At 33.7% G+C, this 24,718-nt stretch overlaps 1 protein-coding gene across 3 annotated transcripts in view; it reads right to left on the bottom strand.

The window, feature by feature from the left end:
- LOC140159270 (metabotropic glutamate receptor 3-like) overlaps nt 1-24,718 on the bottom strand; it is a 175,202-nt gene that overhangs the window by 130,613 nt on the left and 19,871 nt on the right. For 2 of the 3 annotated variants that reach the window (XM_072182684.1, XM_072182686.1), the window contains exons 2-3: nt 8,907-9,009; nt 91-193 (exon numbers count right to left, since the gene is read on the bottom strand). The gene's annotated coding sequence lies outside the window, so the exon portion shown is untranslated. The remainder of the gene's footprint in view (nt 1-90; nt 194-8,906; nt 9,010-24,718) is intronic. The other variant, XM_072182685.1, reaches the window with a different exon arrangement.

Here is a 24,718-nt window from a genome sequence, read left to right as displayed (position 1 = left end):
AAAATGTCATTCACGTGTTATCGTATTAGCTTCAAATAACACTCAACGAAAACAGTGATATATATTTGAATTTTGTATCGTTAGACTTACTCTGAGTTGAAAGCGACAGGTATCACTCATGCGCCAAACCTTCCAGCTGCTCATTAAATCCAAGGCCAAAGTTGTACACTTCGTTGGTTGGTAAGTTCCAAATCTGTAAATAAATAACAGCAGAAACTGTAAAAGTTTTTACAAGTAAATAACCTAGAAGGTGTTGCGTTATTTTTATTTGCATTTGATTGGTCATATTATCAAGTTTCCTAAGTTATTTTAAGTCAAGTTGGTAATCAAGAAGTAGGCCCTAAATAATGCCGAACAATAATGTTTTATGTAAAATCAAGGCCGTGATTCGTATTCACTCCACCGGTGAAATAACATCTTTGGCGTATGATTGACAGTTGTATAGTATTTTGGCGGTATTTAGACTGACGATAATGTAATACGTACTGCTTCAGTAGTGGAACAGATGCCATATTTTTATTGAGCTGCTTGCTACGGTTTTATCATTCACATTCGCTATTGAAACACTATGCAATAACGCGTACGCAAATTTTAGAATAAAACACACTCAATACGTATTAACGACTGGATGATTGAGCCTAGTCACTAAAATGGCGGGGAAGAAGAAATGTCATTAATTTATATCCTGATTTAGCCAATATTAACATGGAGTTATCAGCAGAGATATTTTGCTAACATTGTTTAACACCTGGGCTATTTAGTATAATTTACAACATGGCAGTAATAGCAAGCAATATTGACAAAACAAACATTAATCTCTTACACAGGTAAATCTCTTACACAAAACATATCACAAGATTGCTTGCGATGTGTGCAATAAATGGTCAATTGGTGGCTTAATCTGACTATGATTACTACAGAATCCTAGTAAAGTCAAATATGTCTATCATTGCTACATAATTATTGGTAAAATCAAATATGTCTGACAACATGATGCTTCTCACCTACAGAGAATAGACAATAGTACCCGAAGATATTTCTCAAGGTCAAGGTCGCGTTGGATGACAAACCAATCCATTTGCACTCAAATACTCTCTATGATCTGTTATCATCTCAAGTATTTCTATTCATATGCGGCATAATATTCAATTAGGCAAATTATAAGAATGCGATCGACTAGACCTTTTTATAATGGAAGCACAGAAACGCGTGTTAAAAAGTTTTATTATACTTTCTGGGCTAATTTATTGATTCTGGTGAACGCTATTAGATAAATCTAAGTTATTACTACTTATTAATTTGATCAAATATCAAGAGTTGCATTGCCTCAAATTAAGTCTTTACAGTCATAACCTGATTTATATAATTGAATCTAGTTTTGATTGAATCACAAAAGAAAGTAAATCATATTATGATCCATAAATTATGTACGTAATTGTAGTTACTGAGACTTTCATTGTGTGTGGTACAATGATATGACATTGCTTGAAAAAAAAAACATAAAAAACTATATATAGTGGCAACTATCTATCATATCTATCTGAACCTTTAATTTGAAGGACCTAGTTTTGTTATTCTCACTTGGAATTAAATCCGCCGAACTGATATCGATATAATTAGATAAAGAGGTCCCATGAAACCCGCCTTTTACTGTGGAATAAATTGAGTTAATAGGTTTTTGTTTCCTTCATTTATGTGTTTTATACATGGTCATAAATGAGCAATGATAATACAGAAAGCCGATTAATCCAGGCATGCAATCACAAGATACGTGCAGCAACGCATACATACGGTAGTCTCAATTACTTCATTGCAATTAAGAATTAGTTGCAGTGAAATGGGCGGGAAATTCTCTACAAATTTCAAGATTGTGTAGATTGTTTATTTTAAATCGTGATTTTCTTCTCTATTGTGCTAAAAGTATTAGTTTCCAAATTAAACGATGAATCGGAATCAATTTCACTTAAAGCAATAATGTGTGATTTGGATAAAGAATTCCTATTTAAATGATAGTTTTCACCGATAGCTACTGATCATATTGTCCCCTTTTTAATTTCGAGCCAAACAAATGAGGTAAAACAAAGAAAGTTGCTATTTCATTACAGCGCCTATACAATGCGTGTATCAGCTCGCTGAACGTATTATTGTCATTAATATTGGCGTATTTTTACACAGCTAGGACGAACAAACAAGACGTAAGACGAATTTCGATATGCACACAGATTATACGTCAAGACGGACAGCGCTTACAATGTGTGTATAATCTCGCCAATCGTATTATTATCATGATTATTGGCAGAGCTACACGCAGCTGATGCGATGTACGAACAAGACATAAGACGAATAGCGATATGCATACAGTGTATACGGTACGTCACTGATTCCATGTTTTAATGTACACACGCACGGGATGTGTTTATTCAGCACTCGATCAGTAAGCTAAGAATAAAACCGTAGATACCCGGTTTTATTATAAATGTTAAATTTTACTGTAGTTAAAGTACTTCAGGCTAAGTCATTCACAGGGCATATATGTACACCAATGGCCATTACAATGGTGCAAAAGGTAGAAATTCGAAAAATATTGAGGGCGTTGCTGTGGAGCAAATCACACATTATGGCTTTAACTAAAGTAATACTCATCTCATTCGGTAAAATCTTACACAACACCAGCATTCATTTATAAGCATACATGACTTAGAAGAATATTCAGTTTAGTTAAAATCTTATTTTCTTAGGTTTACGTACAAAAGAATTAGGTCCCTCCCATCAACCTTGAGTTAAGATTTCTTATAGCGCACATGAATAATGTAAACATCTCAAAAAAAGTAACTAACCCCCCTTAAATAATAGTCATTATTCAAAAAGGGACTATTGTATTAAATATATGTAAAATGTATAAAATCAATACAATTTACTGCAACTTTCAAATCTTGGGTTACATTGATTTAAATGTACGCTGTGACGTCAATATTTAGTCAATATTGCTAAAAATGAGGTGTCAAAGTGTGAATAAAATTAATTCTGCTCCCAACGCATTTTGCAGATTTGTAATACAATCACCCGTTTTTGAATAATGGTCATTATTTAAGGGGGTTAGTTACTTTTTTTGAGATGTTTATTTCCTTCTACCTTGCTGTGTAATCATTTACTATGTATTTCTTTCGCGTTGCTGCCTACCTTTCAATAAGCCTTGCCCAAGGTAGATACGTAGGTGCCTCTATATATAATACTCTTTTTCATAAATACAATAGAAACAAGCGAATGCGTTTCTGATGTACAAATGATTATATTTACCTAGGCAGAGAAACGTCAATTTTGCAATTTGCACATGTATAAAATTTAAAATGAACGTTGAGTGCTTATCTACAAGCGATTGTGACGAGTTGAATCGGTTTTTTTTCAACCTCACTATCACTCACGAAAGAAAGTGTTTATGTCTATACGTATCTGATTGCAATCACCTTTAAATGCTGTTGTCATTATTGTAAATTTTTAGTTTTAATATAAGCATTGCTTCTTCTTCTCTTCTTCTTCTGTTTTCGTCTTCATCCTCGTCTTCATCTTCTTTCCTTTCTTTTTCTCCTCCTCCTTTTCTTAATCTCCAACTCATTCTTCTCGTTCTTCACTTTCATCACTTTTGACGTTGTTATCGCTATTTGTCAATTTTTTGTAAACGAAAGCATTTTCTTCATTCATACTTTCTTTTTCTTTTCCCTATTCTTCTCCGTACTTCTTTTTCTCTTCCTTCTATATCTTCTGTATCCTTCTTCATCTTCTCCTTCTACTACTCATTATTTCTTATTTATCTTTCCATTCTCCCTCGTATTTCCTCGGCTGACAGTTTTCTGACAAATCTAAGGAGCTGCTTTTGCATAATTAATGACACTGCCTTTCCAATACAGGTGTCTGGCCCAGCCTACTTTGCTGTTTTAATAATCAATCTTTCAAAGTTTTACTTGTAATGTTGACAATATCTTTGTGGAATCTCCACTGATGATCTAGTAAGCTGTAAGTAGACTTAGTATGTATTATATCGGACAAACCGCATCAGTTAGGAGAATGAATTGATATAGCAACTTCTGGGGTCATGTCATGATTGCCATCACGACTTTTATATAATGCCCGTTTGAATTTGTCACAGATGATGAAATTGGACAATGCAAATAGCTATTAAAATGTAAGTGTGTTTAAATTAGCATTATTAAAGAGATTGCGATTTCCAAGCGTAGCATCGAACGTACGTGGAATCTATTTAAAATTCACAGGAGAGTGGTTTTGAATAGATTCCACGTACATTCGATACGTACGTTTGGAAATCGCAATTTCACTATTGCCTTTTAACCGTTACATCCATTGGCAAATAATTGTTACTTTTAGAATACCGATAGAACGGAATAGATCAGAAACGGAGAATCTCCTAAACCAACGACTTTCCATGGGGCTATTCCATTCAAAATCCACACTACCTCTGTGGAAGATTTAGCTTAAGTCATCCACAGAGGGAGTATGAGTTTTGAATGGAATAGACAGTTGGGTAACTTTCATTTGAAATACTCACTCCAATTGTGGAAGATATATGTAAAGCCATACTATTACTATAGACGGAGTATGGGTTTCAAAATTATTAACCCGGCCAAATACATTTGAAAAACATACTCCCACTGTGGAAGATATTTCCTAAATCTTCCACAGGGGTAGTGTGGATTTCAACTGGAATAGCCCATTTGGCTGAATACGAGATATGTGGCAGACATCAAATTGATCAATTCCAACAGAACAATGATTTGTAAAGTATAAGTTCAATGTTGAAAACATATGGAATTGAACGTACTTAACAAACGGCAAAGATAATAGTTATGATAATGGTTGGAAATCACTAATTAAAAGCCACTGAATTACACTTATACGATCTGATAGATCTCCAGTCAGTTTGCGACCCAGTTCACGTATCTTTAGATTCATTTTAAAGACTTCTGACTGTTTTTATCATCACAGATTATTTGATACATTAGCGCTTTCAGCTAAAAAGATAAAAGTGATTGCGCGGTTATGCAGGGATCATCTGTCCTATTAGTATGTGGTTCGAGGGATCCTTTACTATACGCCCTACATTTACTTATAACTTTCCCTTTACATAAGATGTATAATATTACGAACAGATCAATGACTGTAAATATGTGTCATAACCTTTTTAAGTTGATATAATACTTGTATTGCCTTTGGTCGAGTATCAGTTGTGTAAAATTAAATAAAAGCTAGGAGGACCAACCGTTTGTTTATTACAACTTATTCTTCCTTGAATGTGGGATAGAGAACAAGTAAATTGTTTGTTGAAATGTTAATAAAGAAGGGTGTTGTCATAGGCCTCGTATGTGATGATAACCTTTGAGCAAAAATAGTAGCTTTTGTATAATTTATTTGTCAAGCGAGTGAAATATTGATACAGCCCTTCCTAACAAAGTCAACGTAACCTTTAATTTTAATCTTTGGGAAGGATTCTCGAGCAAATGGCCTTGAGGGGAATGTGAAGATACTTTAAAAGGAACATCTAAAGATATGTTACTAAGTCAATCGCCCCTTTCTGTTACGTGCAACGAATCTGACAATTTGGGTATTTCAATTGATGCTGGTTTGTATAAAATATTAGGTTGAGTACATGTTATAGCTACCAGAAGGAGATATCAGATTCATTCGCCATACTACCTCAAATGCAACATTTATTATTACTTGCTGCTTAAACTTTTAAGAAATATCAGATGACTAAAATTTGATTCAATTATTTGAGACACCATTGATTAGATATAGCACTCAAAAGATAATATTTTTCTTTCATGGAAGCAAAGTATCCTTATTTCATATTTCTTATTTCTTTTTGGGAAGTATGGGCAACCAGTGACTATGTCAATGAAGTCCAGTATCGTGGTTGATGTTATCGGGCTATTCCAGTTGAAATCCTCACACAGGGGGCGTAGATTTCAAATGGAGTCGCCGTTCAGGTAAGCCTATTTGAAATTCACACTCCTTGTGTGGAATATTAAGATCGTGTCTTCAATAGGGAATGCATGGATTTCAAATGTTATATCCCATTTACGCAAGGATATGTGCATATCTTTTTATTGACATTTGTGGTGTGTAATTCTAGAGTATGACATTCAAACATTCGTGAGTGACATATCATTTTTCGACCATCATTGTCGTCCTCCGATATTGTCCAAGGGTTTTACACAAATTGGATGTACAGGTAACACACACTTTACTACTCTAGACGAGTAGATCATTCAATATTACATTTGCATCAAAGATTCTTTTTTAAATCAGTATCGTAACATAAAGCTTACGTAGTTGATTGTGACAATGGTTTAATCGAAGTGTCAGTATTACCACACCCACATTCCCACATATCACAGAATGTGTGCAAAGGGTAGGCATGTGTGTGTTATAGTGTATTACTTTACATTACTTTACTTTACATTACATTACATTACATTACATTACATTACATTACATTACATTACATTACATTACATTACATTACATTACATTACATAACTTTACTTTACATTACATTACATTACATCACATTATATATTACATTACATGCAATATCAATTTCACATAATATGCAAATGACGCGTGTGGTCATCACATATTTATATTCTTACATTACATTACATTACATTACATTACATTACATTACATTACATTACATTACAATACATTTATTATATTATATTATATTATATTATATTATATTATATTATATTATATTATATTATATTATATTATATTATATTAAGCTATGTTATTATATATTCACCACGTATGACCCTTTTTATTTCTCCGATACTCGGAACTTAAAGCATGACTTCACTCTTGAGACCACGGGTTTTACTGTAGTTTTATAGTTGCACCACGTTCTGCCCGAGGCTTTGAAGTGGGTCCGTGATTTGCTTGCAGACAGTAAAGAGAATGAAAATACATCAGTCGCCATGCAATATCAATTTCAAATAATATGCAAATGACGCGTGTGGTCATCACATATTTATATTCTTACGATTTCGTACAACCAATGTACAATCCCGGTGTACAATATAGGACTTGCAAATATACGCTGTGTTTGTAGGTCATCATGTTATGAACATGGCCCTATAATGTTGCTGGAGCTTTAAGACAAATGTTCAATTAGTGACATAGCCTACGGTTTCATAATCGACTTTTCGTGCACATATCTGGGCTGATCATCTTGTTTGTATGGTATTTTGCTATGACAATTTAAATAATGGTCATGGTCAGAGATTCACATTTGGCATCGGTTTTTTAAATTTTATTTTGTCTGCAAAAGTCACAAACGTATATTGTTTGAACTGCATTTAAAGCCATGTTGTAACATTTCCATAAAAAATAGACTTGTATTTCTTTTCCACATATTGTTAGTTTTTCCTGTCATATATGTCCATTTTAATTTTGATCCAAACAGATTAGACAAAGAAGAAAATAAGCGTCACTCTCTCAATCGTGAATGACTTCGGTTCTTTTGATATGTTATATTTATAACATTCCCACGCGCCGTGTACGTACGTATAGTGTTATATGGGTATCACGTATGCATTCGACTAAAATGTCGATCATAATAATAAACAGTATGAGACGACGTTTGTTATTTTAATAAAAATATTAGATTTTGTCAGAAATACAACATATTAGGCTTAGATTTTGTATGGTATCTTAGTTCATCAAATTACATTATATTAGTGTAAAATCTAGATTTTTAGAAAAAATGAGGGCGGGCTCGTGAGAAAATGTTACAATATGGGAGGGTTATGTCATCATAACTCTGTAAACAACAGTTATTTGCCATGATGTCTTGTTGTTGTACGGATCAGTAAATATACCTGCGGCTTGAGCGGTGAAAGACAGCAACTACAATAAACCTGTGTCAACTAGTGACTACATCATAAAAAGGTTATGCGTATAGACTAAGCCATAATTTAGTCTATTGATATTTTGAGAATAAAAAGAAACATTACTAGTTATGATGAACGCATTCAGTTGAACTCGAAAGATGTTTATAACAAGTAACAATGAAAATACTGTTTCATCGAACGCCATATAATTGCCATAATTATAATGAGGGCGCACTTATTGAACAATTCTGACTCTTGCTTACGAAACCGAAATAATAAATGAAAAATTATACTGTACAAACAATAGCGTCAGATATGCAACGGAATTGGACATAGTAAGATAACACTTCGAGTAACGAATCATTTTTCCTGTATTTGTATTATAGCGGTCTATAGCATAGCGAAACAGTCATCAGAAATTAAAGATTGATTTTAGCTATTTGATGAGTTAATATTAAGTCAATGTTTGCCATCACATTTTAGCCACTGTGTTGCAAAAGTAACACTGCAGAAAAGGAGAAGACATCTGTATTCAATTTGATGGAGCTTTTAAAGCTTAAAGCAGACGCCGAGGTAATGTAACATCCACAATATATCTGTATACCCTTGAAAAGACAGGCTTGTTTAAATTGCAATTTATTTGCAATAGTGACTATACATGTGAAGCTATGAAATAGATCCTTGAACCATTGTATTACATGCAAAATTGCAAACAGAAACTTTTATGTTAAATATCTACGTTACATTTTTACATTGTCTCAAAATGCAGTGAAGAGGACGTAAATAGTCCAAAATACTTCCACAACCTTACGTATAAATCAAAATGAGAACCTATATACTTGCTCCAGACAATTTCAGACTCGTTAAGATGTTATGTGATATTACAGACCTTTCAATAGGGTCTATAATGATACTCACTTGAAGTCAAATAGCTTCAAATAACACTCAACGGAAATAGTGATATATATATATATTTGAATTTTTTATCGTTAGACTTACTCTGAGTTGAAAGCGACAAGTATCACTCATGTGCGAAACCTTGCAGCTGCTCATTAAATCCAAGGCCAATGTTGTACACTTCGTTGGTTGGTAAGTTCCAAATCTGTAAATAAATAACAGCAGAAACTGTAAAACTTTTTTACAAATAAATAACCTGCAGATGTTGCGTTATTTTCATTTGATTGGCCAATTGGTCATCATGATGCACAATAATGTTTTATGCACAATCAGGGCCGTGACACTCGTATCAGTTGATGGGCTTTAGCAATGATCACTTTCACAATTAAACCCGCAATCAAAGCAGTACGCGCAAGGATTGTCGTCTGCACACGTATGTAAATCTTTGGATAAAAACCACACAATGCGTATGTTTAACCACTGAAGGATTGAGCCTATTTACCAAAATGGCGAGCAAGCTATGGCACCAATTTGACCCTTACGGGTGAAAGTACAGCTTTATTTACCCAATGTCAATGTGGGTTGATCAGCAGAAATATTTTCCTATCATTATGAACTAATATATGGAAAGTAAAGTGCAAGTGTTACTCATTTTTCAACACAGATTCTGTAAAATTGACAAAGTAAACATCAATCTCTTGCACAAGTAAATCTATACACAAGACATACCTCACGCTTGCTCGTAATGTGAGTATGTGTGATAAATGGTCAATCGGTGGGTTATCCTATACTATTAGTACTGTAGAATCCTAAATAAAGCTCAAGAATGTCTGACGACACGGTGTATTTCTCCAAGAGAATAGTGAGAACTGAAAATAGGCATTAGTACGATATTTTCAAGGTCAAGATCGCGTTCCATAATAAACAAGACATTTGAACAAAATACTCTCTCTGCTCTTTTATCATTCCAAGTATTACTATTTATATGCACCATAATTATGGCTAATATTCAATTAAGCAAAATTATAAGAATTAGCATCGCCTAGACTTGTTTATAATGGAAGCAGAGAAACGAATGCTTTCTGGGCTAATTTTGAACGTTATTAGATTTACTACTACTTATTAATTTGATCAAATATCAAGAGTTGCATTGCCTCAAATTAAGTCTTTGCAGTCATAACCTGATTTATATAAGTGAATCTAGTTTTGATTGAATCACAAAAGAAAGTAAACAATATTAGGATCCATACATTGTGTACGTAATTGCAGTTACTGATACTTTCATTGTATATTCTTGCCCCCCCCCCCCTACAAATAAAATTACAACCCTTAAGGTGAGTGCAATGATATAGAAACACTTTCACAAGACCAATAACCATGTCAAGATCTTTATTCTTTTCCCGTCGGCTTTTTAATTGTAAGTCAGAGATGATGAAATTGGTCAAATAGCTAAAATGTAAGTGTGTTGAAGGTTATATAAATTTATATTGCTGTTATGGTGTATATGTTTTAAAAACCTTTGCATCCACCCGCAAATAATTGTACCTTTTAGAATACGGAATTGAACAGGAAGACTTTCCATTTGGCTAAATAGACGGCATGTAAAGCACTTTCAAAGTGATCAACTACAAAAGTATATAGAAATTCTTCCAAAGTGTCCATTGAACTGACAGTAAGCAGTAACAAATAAACAAAGTGTACAAATGTATTTTAGTATGCTTATACAGATGATATAAATGATTCGAGTAAACCACCCCAAAATGCCCAAAATGGGACAATGGATTATGGAGTATAAGTACAATGTTGAACGTATATGGAATTGAATGTACCTAACAGAGAGGAAAGATAATAGGTGATGATAATTGATGAAAATCACTATAATTAAATGCCACAGAATTGCACTTATACGGTCTGATAGAACTCCAGTGAGCTATCGACTCAATTCACGTATCTCTAGATTCATTTGAAAGACTTCTGAATGTTTTATATCGTCATTCATTATTTGATACATTAGCGCTTTCAGCTAAAAAGATAAAAGTGACTGTGCAGTTATGCAGGGATCATCTGTCCTATACATGTGTGGTGCAAGGGATCCTTTACTATATGCCCTACATTTACTTATAACTTTCCCTTTACATAGGATGACTGTTCTCAATGACTGTAACTATGCGTCATAACCTTTTTAAGTTGATATTATACTTGTATTGCCTTTGGCCGGGTATAAGTTGTGTAAAATTAAATAAAGCCTAGGAGAACCAACCGTTTGCTTATTAAAACTTGCTCTTCCTTGATTCTGTGATAAAACAAATAAATAAACTGTCAGTTGAAATGTTATTAAAGAATGATGTTTTCATATGCCACTCGCTTGTGATGATAACCTGTGAGTAAAAATAATAGCTTTTGTGCAATTTCTTTGTCAAGAGAGTGAAATATTGATGCGGTCATCCCTAGCAAAGTCAAGGTAATATAAGTGGGAAATACAACACAATTAGAGTGGCAAGGACAATTATTCTGTGATTTAATTTTAATCATTGGGAAGCATTCTCGAACAATGTGAAGGTGGGGATAAGATATGTTACTAAGTCAATCGCTCCTTCCTGTTACGTGGAACGAATCTGACAGTTAAGGTATTTCAGTTATTAATGCTGGTTTTGTATAAGGTATTAGGTACAGTATACATGGTATAAGTACCAGAAGAAAACACCAGATTCATTCGCCATACTACAGATACCTCGAACATAGTTCATTTGCACAAATGGACAATTGGTTTTTTTTTCAAATTTACTCTTAAAATAGCAACAACATATAGTGTAATTGAAATAATTTGTTTCTTAACAAGATGTCAATGTTGCAATTTACTGACGATAGCTTATGGCATGATAGTGTCAATGTTACTGTCTACTGACGATAGCGTATGGCATGATGGTGTCAATATTACTGTCTACTGACGATAGCTCATCATGATGATGTCAGTATTGCTATCTACTGACGATAGCTCATAATTATCATGATGGTGTCTATATTACTGCCTATCATGTTGGTGTCATTGCTTTTTATATACTGAAGATTGCTCATATCATGATGGTGTCAATATTACTGTCTACTGACGATAGCTCATCATGATGATGTCAGTATTGCTATCTACTGACGATAGCTCATAATTATCACGATGGTGTCAATATTACTGCCTTTCATGATGGTGTCATTGCTGTTAAATACTGAAGATTGCTCATGTCATGATGGTGCCAATATTACTGTCTACTGACGATAGCTTATCATGATGATGTCAGTCCTACTATCTACTGACGATAGCTCATAATTATCACGATAGTGTCAATTATCACGATGGTCCCTATCATGATGGTGTCATTACTGCTATATACTGAAGATTGCTCATTTCATAATGGTGTCAATGTTACTGTCTACTGACAATAGCTTATCATGATGATGTCAGTCTTACTATCTACTGACGATAGCTCATAATATTACTGCCTATCATGATGATGCCATTACTGTAACTGATTGCTCATATCCTATATGGTGTCAATATTAAAAAATTATGTGATCCAACCACAAGAATATCAGTGTTAAGCGTTATGTTCTTAAAAATTGGCCAAAGTTGGACTAAAGTACCGCATAAGCAAACTTTAGTGTTATTTTATTGTAAAATAATATTTGGCAAACATTTTTCCGAAATATTTTGTTCAACACTTACATAACATTATGTTAGGATGTTTTGCAGCAAATGTTCAGAATTGTTTTTGAATATTATTAAAACGTTTTAAACCCTTTATATAACCCGTAATTTAAGCGTTTTCTGTAAAACCTTTTATGTCTTTGGGGTGTAAACGACAGATAGCAAACGATAAAAAGGTAAAAGCATGAAAGTATTTCATAATGCCAATAGACGTACTATTTTGTCTTTAGCTTAGCTTTTAGTTTAATGTGTTACTTTAAACATCTCACACACGGAAATGAGAACCAATAAAAACAGTCTATGGACGGACAGGGGAAAGAATTAGAGCCAAAGTTCTCCATATCGTGATTTAATCACGGTCTAAAACAAGATTTTGTTATTATATCAACCACATGGTTGACCGATATTTGTCCACACAGCGCACCGTTATTCAATTTACTCCTCAAAGTCAACACTCAACATCCAATTAATCTTACGCAATATTTTTTATCCTATCAATCCTGATTAACATTTCAATTTCATCAATAATGAGCCGTTAATCCGGTTTTCTCACGGCAGCTCTATCGTTACCCGAGTGAGATGGTCACCCTCGTGACCTTTACTAATCAACTTTAGATAACCGAAGAAGGCGAGATCATCCTTATTTTATTTTTCTATGCAAGATTTTATTTCTCGGATAGGTCGTGAATTAATCACATTATAGTGTATTACTGATCGTCTCTGACCCTGTTTGCGCCTATATTAATAGCCCATAGGCGTATTACGTTTTCCAATTAGCCACACATTTGCCTCACTGCTTTGATTTTTCTACTCCATGGCAATGTTGAGTTAATGCTACTATGTGGGCGCACACGTATTGGCTGTCAATGGCGACATTCATGTAAGCTAATAGCGCATTGGCCTAGCTATGATGACATCGCACACTTTAACCTTACTGTGCTTATAAGCAATGCTTAAACACCCCTTCCATTGTACATCACAGACACATTACTTGGATAAACCAAACAACAAGTCAAATTCCAAATCCATCAATCAAATTGCATTAAGCATTCGACAAAAAATATAAATCTAATTTCGATTCATCTGAGAGGTTTGTAGTTGGGTGTATATATATATCGTTGGTTATTTGCATCAATGGTTCGTCAATATTTCCCTACAGTAAACAAACTGAAGCCTTAATGCATCAAATATTGCATTAGAAGGTGAAGAATTTACATCTTGTGTCGTTCCACTGTGAAAATACAACATGGATGTATAAACTGCAGAGTTTAGCAAATGGCAGATTAGAAACAGATGAATTTGATAAGCTTCCGTTTTAGGGGTATACTACCCAATTTTATTCATGGCTTATAGTAGAAGCTTCTTAGGCGCAGCGTTGTTAATGGTTACGTAATTGTAATGTCAACTTTGACCCTAAATACTTAGATAAGGCTTTCATCGTTTCAAAAATATGGAAATAAATGGTATGAAAGTTTTTTAATACATGTACTTTTAGAACTGTTCGTCGATCCACGATGTTTCATATTACTGCATAACTATCTCCGTACAACCGTCTTTCCCATGCCTTTGTCTTTGAATGCATTACATGAGTTTAATCGAAGTACATTATACAGCTTTAAATTAATGACCCAAAACTGGCCTCACGGTTCGTGATCCGTCCTATCCTTTATAAGAGTATAAGCTTTTCTTGTGTGTGGTTGGATGGGTTACCATTCACAGTCTGTGCGCACCAAGTTCGAGTTCTCACTGCATATTTCAAAACTGGATTAAATCGTCACAGAAGATCAATTTTAATTTTTAATGCGGACAGAAACTTAAAGCAGTCTTGTATTCAAGCAATGTAAGATAGTGTATGCTACCTCAAAAGTTGTGGGGATTCTTTCTGAAAACTGTTTAAAACTATATCATGAAAAGTATAAATTCGATGTTGGACCCCTTGCACCAAATCATTTCAAAACTGATCCAAGCCATTATTTGAAACTCATGGAGAGTACACCCTTCATGTGATATATCGATGGTTTGGGGCAAGAAGACCCTATCTGTGATAGCTGCCATATAATACATTTCGACAATTTCTGCATTCTATATTGTATACATCTAAAAATATGACCCCTGGTAGCTATTGCAGATAGGACCTTCCTAAATCCTCGATGTACATAAACTCATGTCTTGATGTTTAAATAACATAGTCAGAGTAAGTCAGCAGTCCATGTGATGTCGTTAAAATGATGCCTTTATTGCCTTGCTGTCTGACAAAGACTTGCCTGGTTTACAGTTTCGTTACTTTCATATAACGCAAAAAACACCTTTTCATGTAATCAATATAGTTATTTCAATCGTCCTGATCAATTATCGATACTAAGAGAGCGAGAGCTACGTATGTAAAGATTCAGACATGTATTCATCATCGTAAATGTCAGGAAAAACATTCTTTCTAACCTGTCACGCGGCTTTATTTAGAGACACATATAAGTGGATAATTACGACACAGAACACGAACGACACGCCAACACCTTACCCGTCAATTTGAAATTCATCGCATATGAAACATCAATTAGCGTTCTCAATTCTGATGTGCTACTGTATTACTGCAATGTATAAGAAAAACTGATGCGAAATGTAACTTTAATAAATGTATTATATTACAGTGTGGCTCGTAGAAAGAAATGCTCTATTCTCTAATTTCTCTACAAAGTCTCTCTGTATAATCCAATAAGTAACTCTGAATATCATAGCTTCGGAATGAATGCTTAATAATTGAATATAATTCTCGTTTGGAAAATATAATTTAACTGGAAACGCATATATCTGTAGATAGATGAGTTCGGGATATCAACTCGACATAAACTAATTCATTCAAATTTCCATGTGTATATAATCTGTCGACAGCAATTAAATTAAGTAATAAGTGTTAGATTACTTTTTAATGATCTCATTTGTGGACAATTGTACAGTTCGAGATGCGCTTCGTATTTCCATACTTTTACAAACAACTCTCTGAACCCCATTTGAAATTCACACTACCTGTGTGGGACATGTATGTAGGGTGTATGTATTTCAACTGGATTAATCCTAGAAAGCCACGGTATTTCTGTTTCTCACCTGCACAATTAACCTTTTCGGACACATCAATAGGGGCTTATCAATCAAATCTGGAACTGTCCGATAGGAAAACCCAATTACTAACTCCATCATGGGATATATCATGATTTAATACTAACTCCATCGTGAAAATGAACCTCTTCAATATATTGTGTGATATTATGTGATTGTGAAAATCAATACATTAAGTGACCTCCGCGAACTACTGCGAAGGGCTTTGTGCTTCCCAATAGGTGGACTCATAGATGCAATCTATGGAGAGGATCCAGACATCTTAACTTCAGAAGTTAGGAATCCCATCGAGAAACAAGTCCCCGGGCACAAATGAGATAGTTGCTAAACAGCTGCAAAACACTGTTGACAAATGAGTCAGCATGCTTATAGTAACAAAGTTTGGCACAGTAAAATCTGACCAGAAGACTGAACAAATCTGTCTTCCTGACCCTAACTAAATAAAAGACATTATTGGGTAATAGCAATAGCACCATGATAGCTCTCATCTCCAATGAAAGTACATTCCTCCTGTAGAATGATAACTCTCATCTCCAATGAAAGTACATTCCTCCTGTAGAATGATAACATCACCGCGGGAGCTATCCTAAACCAGGCTGCTTTTAGGAATGGAAGGGGCGTCAGTGATCACATTCTCACATCCAGCAGGCTATTGAAAATATAATGAATTCTAAATGTTTGCTTATCTTTCTTTTATCAGTTATCGATTATACACAGCCTGTGTTAGATTTTGCGCCTTGTGGAAAGCTCCAACTACTATCGGAGTCCTAACTAAGCTGATCAGAAATGTATATAATGACCACCTTGCATGTTTTAGTGACTGATAGAGTGACTGTTCGGTCTTGGGCAAGGAGTTCGACAGGGCTGCGTCGTCTCTCCCACCTTATTCAACCTCTATGTAGAATTCATAGATTAAACCTATAAAAGGTAATAAATCTACAAATTCCTGCCATATTAAAAGGGATCCAATGTTACATTATGGAAGACACTTAAAACATCGACTTCGCAGATCTTATTTTACTTAGAATATAGTCAAACATTTTAAGACAAAATTGTAATTAATAACAAAATCCACGAAAAATAAGTAAGAATTTTAACTTTGCAATAAATTAACATAATGTGAGAAACGCAAGTAGGTTAAAATTATCATTTAACGTGAGTGAGGAAGTAAAAAGGTTTATAATGTGAAAGCAATTGAATTTGTTAATGTAAATTATATAAAATTTAAATGAAAAACATTGTGCATTCAAAATGAATACCAGCAATTTAATTTGTTCACGTTAGTTTCAATAATACAAACCAAAAAATTGTTTAATGCCTACAGTAGCCAATTAAAACTGTAGTTTTATATACGTTTTGGGATTATTGAAATTATTATTTTGACGTTGCTGTAGTAAATATCATGGTATGAAAATTCAATCAGAGCATTACATAATGTTTTGCAGAAGTTTCACCATATTTCTCTCTATATGTTTAACATTCAGAAAAACCACCTTGGTGAATCAAGTTTAAAAAAATAAAATAAAATCTCTCCATCTGATCATAATATTCTTATTCTGTAATAGTATATCTCTCTAATTTGCCAATTCCTTAGAAAGCGTGCCTCAAGACAACAAGATTAATTATCTTCAACAAATAGCTTCAAACTTGGTGTTACACTTAAGAATAGAAATACTCTTAAAATTTACAATATTCAAAAGAAAATGTCTTACAGTTTGTAAGTATTCGAATGTCTTGGGAATTATAGATACAGAAAGCATTTTTCTGTAGTTGGAGCTACTCTTTCAATGTTCATTAGAAGCAAATGATTTTAGTTTTAACAATATGTTATCAAACAATGCAGGAAATAACAATGGACTATTCCAGTTGAAATCCATACATTTTATTATGACATGACCTTATAATTTTCCACACAGATAGTGTGAATTTTACATGGGGTTACCCAAATGGGTAACTCCATTTTATATATACACCCCCTGTGTGGGAGATTAAGACTATGTATTCCATAGGGGTGCATGGATATCAAAGGGAATACACGTGGTCGACGCATAGTTCCTCATTTAATATGAAGTCCTGAGCGCAAGAAGACCGTAAGTCCACTTGGCCCCTCACCATGTATACACTAAAGTTATGTATAGTTTCTTAAAGTTTTATCATGTTTAATACATGTTCATGAAAGATTTGTTTTGGCCCCCTGAACATTACCAAACTATCCGAAACTATACGCAACTTTAGTGTATACAATGTTGAGGGGCCAAGTGGACTTACGGTCTGCTTGCGCTCAGGTCTTCATATTATCACGTTAAGTTTGGATGTTACTTTTGGGCCTCTGTCTACCCTAAACATGGCTGTTGTCTTATTCCTGAGTGAAGAGTCCGGAAGTTATTGCTCCTGATCATGCTGGTGGATATCAAATGATTCTAGAAACATTAACCTTGACTTTGTCGCATGTCACAATATGGCTAAACAACAGATAGCAAGGGTATCAGTAACTAATAACCTAATGGCCACGGAGCTTAAGATACCGCTTGTAAACAGCCTGTGACCATCACTAACGCAACGGGATGGGTGGTCTCGTGTCATGTCAAGTTCTAAATTACGGAAAATTCTTAAATAAACTTTGGTATTTACATGTTATGTAAAATCTCTTTTTTATACACTTTGTCCACGTTCTTCTTAATAAATCTCACATTTACATTTCGCCGGATTTACATCGTCTGACAAGGCGATTAATATTGTTTCATGTACTACCTATTCTCCGCCTGAGTCAGCCGTTGCTTATTGATCGTTTCAAAAAGGACATGCATTTTCTACATCCTGACATGGCCTGACATTTAAATTGAAAAACATAACCAAAGCAGCTTCAAATGTGATTTTAAAATGTCGATGTGATGTTTTAGGTATTTCTTTTGTTGAAATAAAAATCTTATGCGTCGTTTGCGAACAATCAAGATATTTTCAGAAGGTTGTACTTGGTACAGATTTAGTTCGTTTTCAGGTTTTTAGGAATGCTTTATGATAATATTATGTATATCAGGCCTGACCTGTGAATTGATGTGTATTTGAATGTTTTCAGCTTGGCATCAGGAATCAAGCATCGCGTCAAGTAGCTATGGTTACTGCAATATATGGTGTCTAAGTAACTAGTAAAATTACACGGCGTCAATCAACTTCGGTAATAGTGAAATAAATTAACAAATAAAGTAACATTGAAAATAGTATTAGTATAAATGGCGACAAGTAAAATTAGTAACAGTAACATTGATAACAGAAATACTTATAGCAAATGCGTCAAGTAACTTTTATAACAGTGATGGTAAATGGCGTTAAGTAACTTCGGTAACAGTAATATAATAATTGGTGTCAGGTAAAGCTGGTAACAGTAAGTATACGGCGTCAAGTAACTTAAGTAACATGAATAGTAAATGCGTCAAGTAACTGTTATGATAGTGATGATAACTTCGGTAACAGTAGTAGAGTAAATGGTGCCAAGTAAAGTTGGTAACAGTAAGTACATAAGCCATAAATAGCAAGAAAAAAATAATAGCGCCACCAAAATTTGGCTGGAAGCGTTGTAACTAAAAATTTAACACGATAAAATTGTTCGCAGCGCTTTTAACTTAAACTAATAAATTTTATCGCTATAACTGTTTGCTTAAATTCCACCATTCTTTTTGAAGATGAAAAATTGATGAAAATAGTGAATTATCTTGATGCAGGAGTAATGAAGTGTTAAGCAACAAAAGAACAATATGAACTATAACAACGAATATCTTAATGGCGCTCATGTTATTGTAAAGAATTGTATTTTTGTCAGTATAAAGCAAATTGAAAATTATACGCTTGAATATGTAACTCTCGCGCAAATTTTACTCTTATTACGAATACTTAGGGACATTACTTATTAGGAAATAATCACACTTACGTTCTTATCAAGTTTGATTTTGCATAGAATTCTAATAATAGAAGAAATTACGTTAGAAACCATGGCTACATTTTGGATTAATGACAGTATTTTTTGCATTGTGACGCCCACGTTTTGGTTCCTACTGCCGTTTCGAGTTACGCGCTTCAGTAAGGTTTTTATTATCTTCACATTACAACATTAATGCTATTGATAAAAGGATGTTATCAAAAGCAAAACATCAAGAAAGGCAAAAAGAAAAATGCTACTGCAAGGTTGTCGATCTTGATATAAACATCATTATTTAAAACTTTTGTTTCAATAATTGCTGTAATAATCTATTTTCCATTGCAGTATGATGGTATAAACGATCCCGTGATGGGATTTTAATGTAGATCTTGCTACTAAAAAGGCTCTCTTAGATAACCTAAAATGTTAACGTGAACTCAAAATATATATGCTGTTTTCCTTATAAACAAATGATTGATTCAATATCGTCATATTCAAGTTATTGAATGCATTATACAAAAAAGCACTATATTAATCGTTTGAATTAGATATTTACAACTGCATGTTGAAAAATAAATAAATTCCGCACAAGTACAAATATTCATTTGCATTGTTACTTTTGACAGAATGTGTATAGTTATGTATGAGCGCATTTGATATGTCTCCAATGAGGTTTAGGTGTGGAAACAGAGTATAATGTATAGCACATAATATGTCATTTGAATAACCTAAAAGTTACGTGGGGAGGATAATTATATTGTTATTTCAAAATGTGTAGTTTTTTTCTTCAGTATAAACTTTATTAGACTTTTCGATGTGATGGAAACATTCTATATATGTTTGTATAAAACAATAGTGCTCATGTTATTCCAAAGAATGGTAGTTTTTCAGTATAAAGATAATTGAAAATTATACGCTTGAAATGGTCAATTTTGCTCTTATTGCGAACACTTAGGGACATTTCTTATTAGGAAATAATCACGCTATCGTTCTTATCCAGTTTGATTTTGCATAGAATTCTGATAATAAAAGAAATTGTGTTAGAAACCAAGGCTATATTTTAGAATAATGACATTGTAGTTGTAACGCCCACGTTTCTGTTCTTACTACCGTTTCGAGTTACGCGCTTCATTAAGGTTTATATTATATTCACATTACAACATTAATGTTATCATTGATGAAAGAATATTATCAAATGCAAAACATCAAGAAAGGGAAAGAAACAATGTTGCTGCAAGGTTGGTTGTTGGCCTTGATATAAGCATCATTATTTAAAACATTTGTTTTAATAATTGCTGTAAAAATCTATTTTCCATTGCAGTATGTGAAGTGATATGGTATAAATAGGACTTTTATTGGAGAACCCACTACTTAAAATGCTTTCTTAAATAACTAAGAATGTTAAAGTGAACTCAAAATATATAATGTTGATTTCCTTATAAATTAATGATAACACTCACATGATGTTGATTCAATATTGTCAATTTATAGTCAAAACATTTTTGCATTACACAAAATAGCACTATATTAATCGTTTAAATTACATATTTGCAACTGCGTATTGAAAGATAAATAAATACCTCAAGTACAATTATTCATATAATTTGCATTATTACTTTTGACAGAATATGGATGTTTATGTATGAGCGCATTTGATGTGTCTCCAATGAGGATTAGGTGTGGAAGCAGAGCATAAAGTGAAGCACGTAAGATGCCATTAGAATGACCTAAAGGTTACGTGGGAAGGATAATTTTATTGTTATCTAAAATGTGTCTTTTTTTAAACTATGCAAGTGTGTGTTCAGTATGTCTTCAGTATCGAATTCGATTTATTATATACTGCGCCAATAAAGTATCCTTACACTTGGAAAAATATTCACAATTTCAAAACTGAACCATATTGGGGTGAATTTGTTTTTTTGATAGATGCACTATCTAATCCGGCACATTATGACACCCCGTTGAATCAAATGTGACTTCAAGAAGCAAAGTTACAAGTATTTGATTAGACGAAGGTCCAGTTTTAAAAGTGACAAACTGGCCTATTCAAAACTCCACGGACTAGACATCTGGTTTGAGAGTGGTGAATGGCTAATTTATGCGTGCCTTTAATTTAAAACAAAAGGCAAAAAAGAAAACTGAAACAAAAGAACTGACAAAGAAAATGAGAGTTATGTAAAAGTACAGAGAAGTAAAACCTGAAATAAAAACTGCTTTAACAAAAAAGCTTCATTGAAGAAACTGTGTTGTCACTTTGTTGCGCTTGTTGGAATCTTTTTTGCGCCTTGTATAGGCCAGTTTGTCACTTTTAAAACTGGATATTCGTCTATTCAATTGCTTGTAACTTTACTTCTTGAGGTCACATTGGACTCAATGTGGTGTCATAATGTGCAGGATTAGATAGTGCATCTATTAAAAAACAAATTTACCCCAATATGGTTCAGTTTTGAAATTGTAATTGTTTTTCCAAGTGTAAGGATACTTTCTTGGCGCAGTATATAAGACTCGGTGAAAAGGAAAGATTTTATTTGTTTGTATGAAACAATTGTGCTGAACGTTGACAAAATACATAGAATTTGTAGTTATTGGTCTTTAGTGTTGATTACCTTAACCGTATACTGTGCATTCATAACGCATAATTTTAAACATTTATTATTTATTGTGCATAACATATTGCTTATATCGATTAAAGGCTATTATGGAGATTTGCCACTTATTGATTTTGTATTTATACACATTGTTGAATGACAATTACTTTATCACACCTATTGATTGTTAATTAGCAAGGTAACAAGCCTATTGTTATATTATTGTTGATATGTTAAACTTGTACACATTATTTTATTTTATTGGTTAATTTTAATATAAGGTTGCGAATATCTATTGTGGAATTTATTTTCTGTTAATTTCTGTGCACGAAATAATAAAGAAATTGTGTTTTCTTTTCAATTCAAAAACTGTTTTGAGTTCGTTGTCACTGATTCATAGTCTATTCATTAACGTTCTCTCCTAATATGCTGCACAGAGGTACAAACACCCTATTCTTTTCGAAACAGGCTAAACATTCCCTCTGAAGGACAGAACACTCTCATGATGTATTTACCCTCTAGTAATAATGTATTTACCCTATAGTAATTAAATGTTGAAGACCTAATTTAATCATATGACAAACAAATCAGACTTTCTTCCAACCCAAAAGCCCAGCTGATAGCAATAACAACTGCGCCACTCTCTCAATGAATGCTCTTTTTTGCATGTGTTACAATTTACCCAATCCAATTTTAATTATAGCGATATCATATTTTTTAATCTCATGACAGTAAAACATTTTTTTTTGGGTAAAACATTCTTAACATCAAAACATTCTTTATACCAAGGAATTTTAATTAAAATTGTATTTATTCTAGTATTGTAAATAAATCCACTTAAATTTTCTTTCTTTACTAAGTAGTTACTATGTTCTACAATATTGATACAGTTTTAATTTATTGTGATATTTATTTCTCATCTCATATTAGTAATATATACTGTCACGTAATCAAAACACACGCTCTAACAAAAAAAGCCTTCAGGATAAATCAATAGTAACTAATTGCATTGATTGTAAATAAATCCACCTGAATGCGTTCCAATAAGAAGTAGCCATATTGGGTTAATATTAATAATCCTGCTGTTATAATTATGGTGATATTGTTTTAATGCTTATATATACTTTCACGTAGTGTATACATCTATTTTACCAAAAAGCCCGAAGGATAAATCAATAGGAGCTGAATGCTTTAATTCTAGTATATTGTAAAGTAATCCTACTGATCAAAATATTTGGGTATAATTTGGAAATAATTCGACAGCTTGGTGCACAAAAAGACTAAGTGATTTTTAAATTACTCGCTTGTACACTGGAATGACAACATTGTAATGTGTTACTTATATGGAAAGCCAAGGGCAAGAAACAAACCCAGTGATTTATAGTGCGCTACACACAGGCACAACGCCTAGACGTTAATCCACAAGCCTCATCACACTTTACAGGTTGTCGCTGACCACTAACAGCCCCACAACAACAGCACAGGGACTTGAAGAAGCGCACACCCTAGACATTCCACAATTGACCTTCGCAGCCAGGATCAGCTCAGTTTTACACGAGGACGTACTAACCATCGCCAGGGTTCGAACCCGCATCCTCTCACACTATAGTCAAACGTCTTATCGATTAAGGTAACTTGATTGCTACTTGCATAATTTCAGATATATTGTGCCTTTACTTATAAAAATCTGATCGCAGTATATATCGTCCGCCTGCTACAACAATTGCCTAGGTCATTTTTTGTAATTTTGATAACAAAAGTACAGAATTTGGTTCAAACATGCATTTAAACATATTTATTCACCAATCTTTGCACAACAACAAATGATAATGAGACAAATTAAAGGGAGTAATCAGAAAAAAGTACAAAAAATGACCTAGGCAATTGTCGTAGCAGGCTGACGAATATGAGTAAAGCCTGATTGATGGAACAGTCCAGAAATGTCCGGTATCCTTTTGCACATTTAGCCCAGTGTACTGGCCCGTTTACAAGTAACTGGTTTGAAAAAAGTACTTAACCTTTTTGTGTTCCAAGTTATGAATCTGTTTCCTAAATACACTCCCTGTTAAAATATCTCCCCGTGGACACTGCACAGTTATCTAAGTTCAAATGTACGTGTGATAATATAAATTTGTCTCTAGAAGTTGATAAGCCATGCAGCATAATATGTTTGTGCAATTAGGAGTAAACTAACTAAGTAACTTCATGCAATTTCCATTTTTCTGAAACATTTTGCATGTGGTAATTTTGCTATTTCTCCAAAAAGTGTCTACCAATGTCTATAAAATGTTTAGAGTAATATTAAACTAAGAATAATCTACGGTAAACGTAAATAGAAAGCAAACTTACGCTACTCAAATTTAGTACACTCACCTGAGCGCTTTCACCAGGTCAACCGGCGTCTTCAACGGATGTTATTGCTCTGGAGATTGTTGTTGCTAGTGATGTAGTACTAAGGAGATGAAACATGTGAAGGAGGTGCGAGAGGCACGAGAACGGCTATGAAGACAGGTCATTGTCCAGAGCTCGTCCAAAACAGAAAGAACCTTTCGGAACGGCTTCGCAGGGCTTTCAACTCTGTAGGTGTTAGCACAGCTTTCAA

This window comes from Amphiura filiformis, chromosome 8, assembly GCF_039555335.1.
Source record: "Amphiura filiformis chromosome 8, Afil_fr2py, whole genome shotgun sequence".
NCBI classification, from domain to species: domain Eukaryota; kingdom Metazoa; phylum Echinodermata; class Ophiuroidea; order Amphilepidida; family Amphiuridae; genus Amphiura; species Amphiura filiformis.
This window is presented reverse-complemented; position numbering and strand designations above follow the sequence as displayed.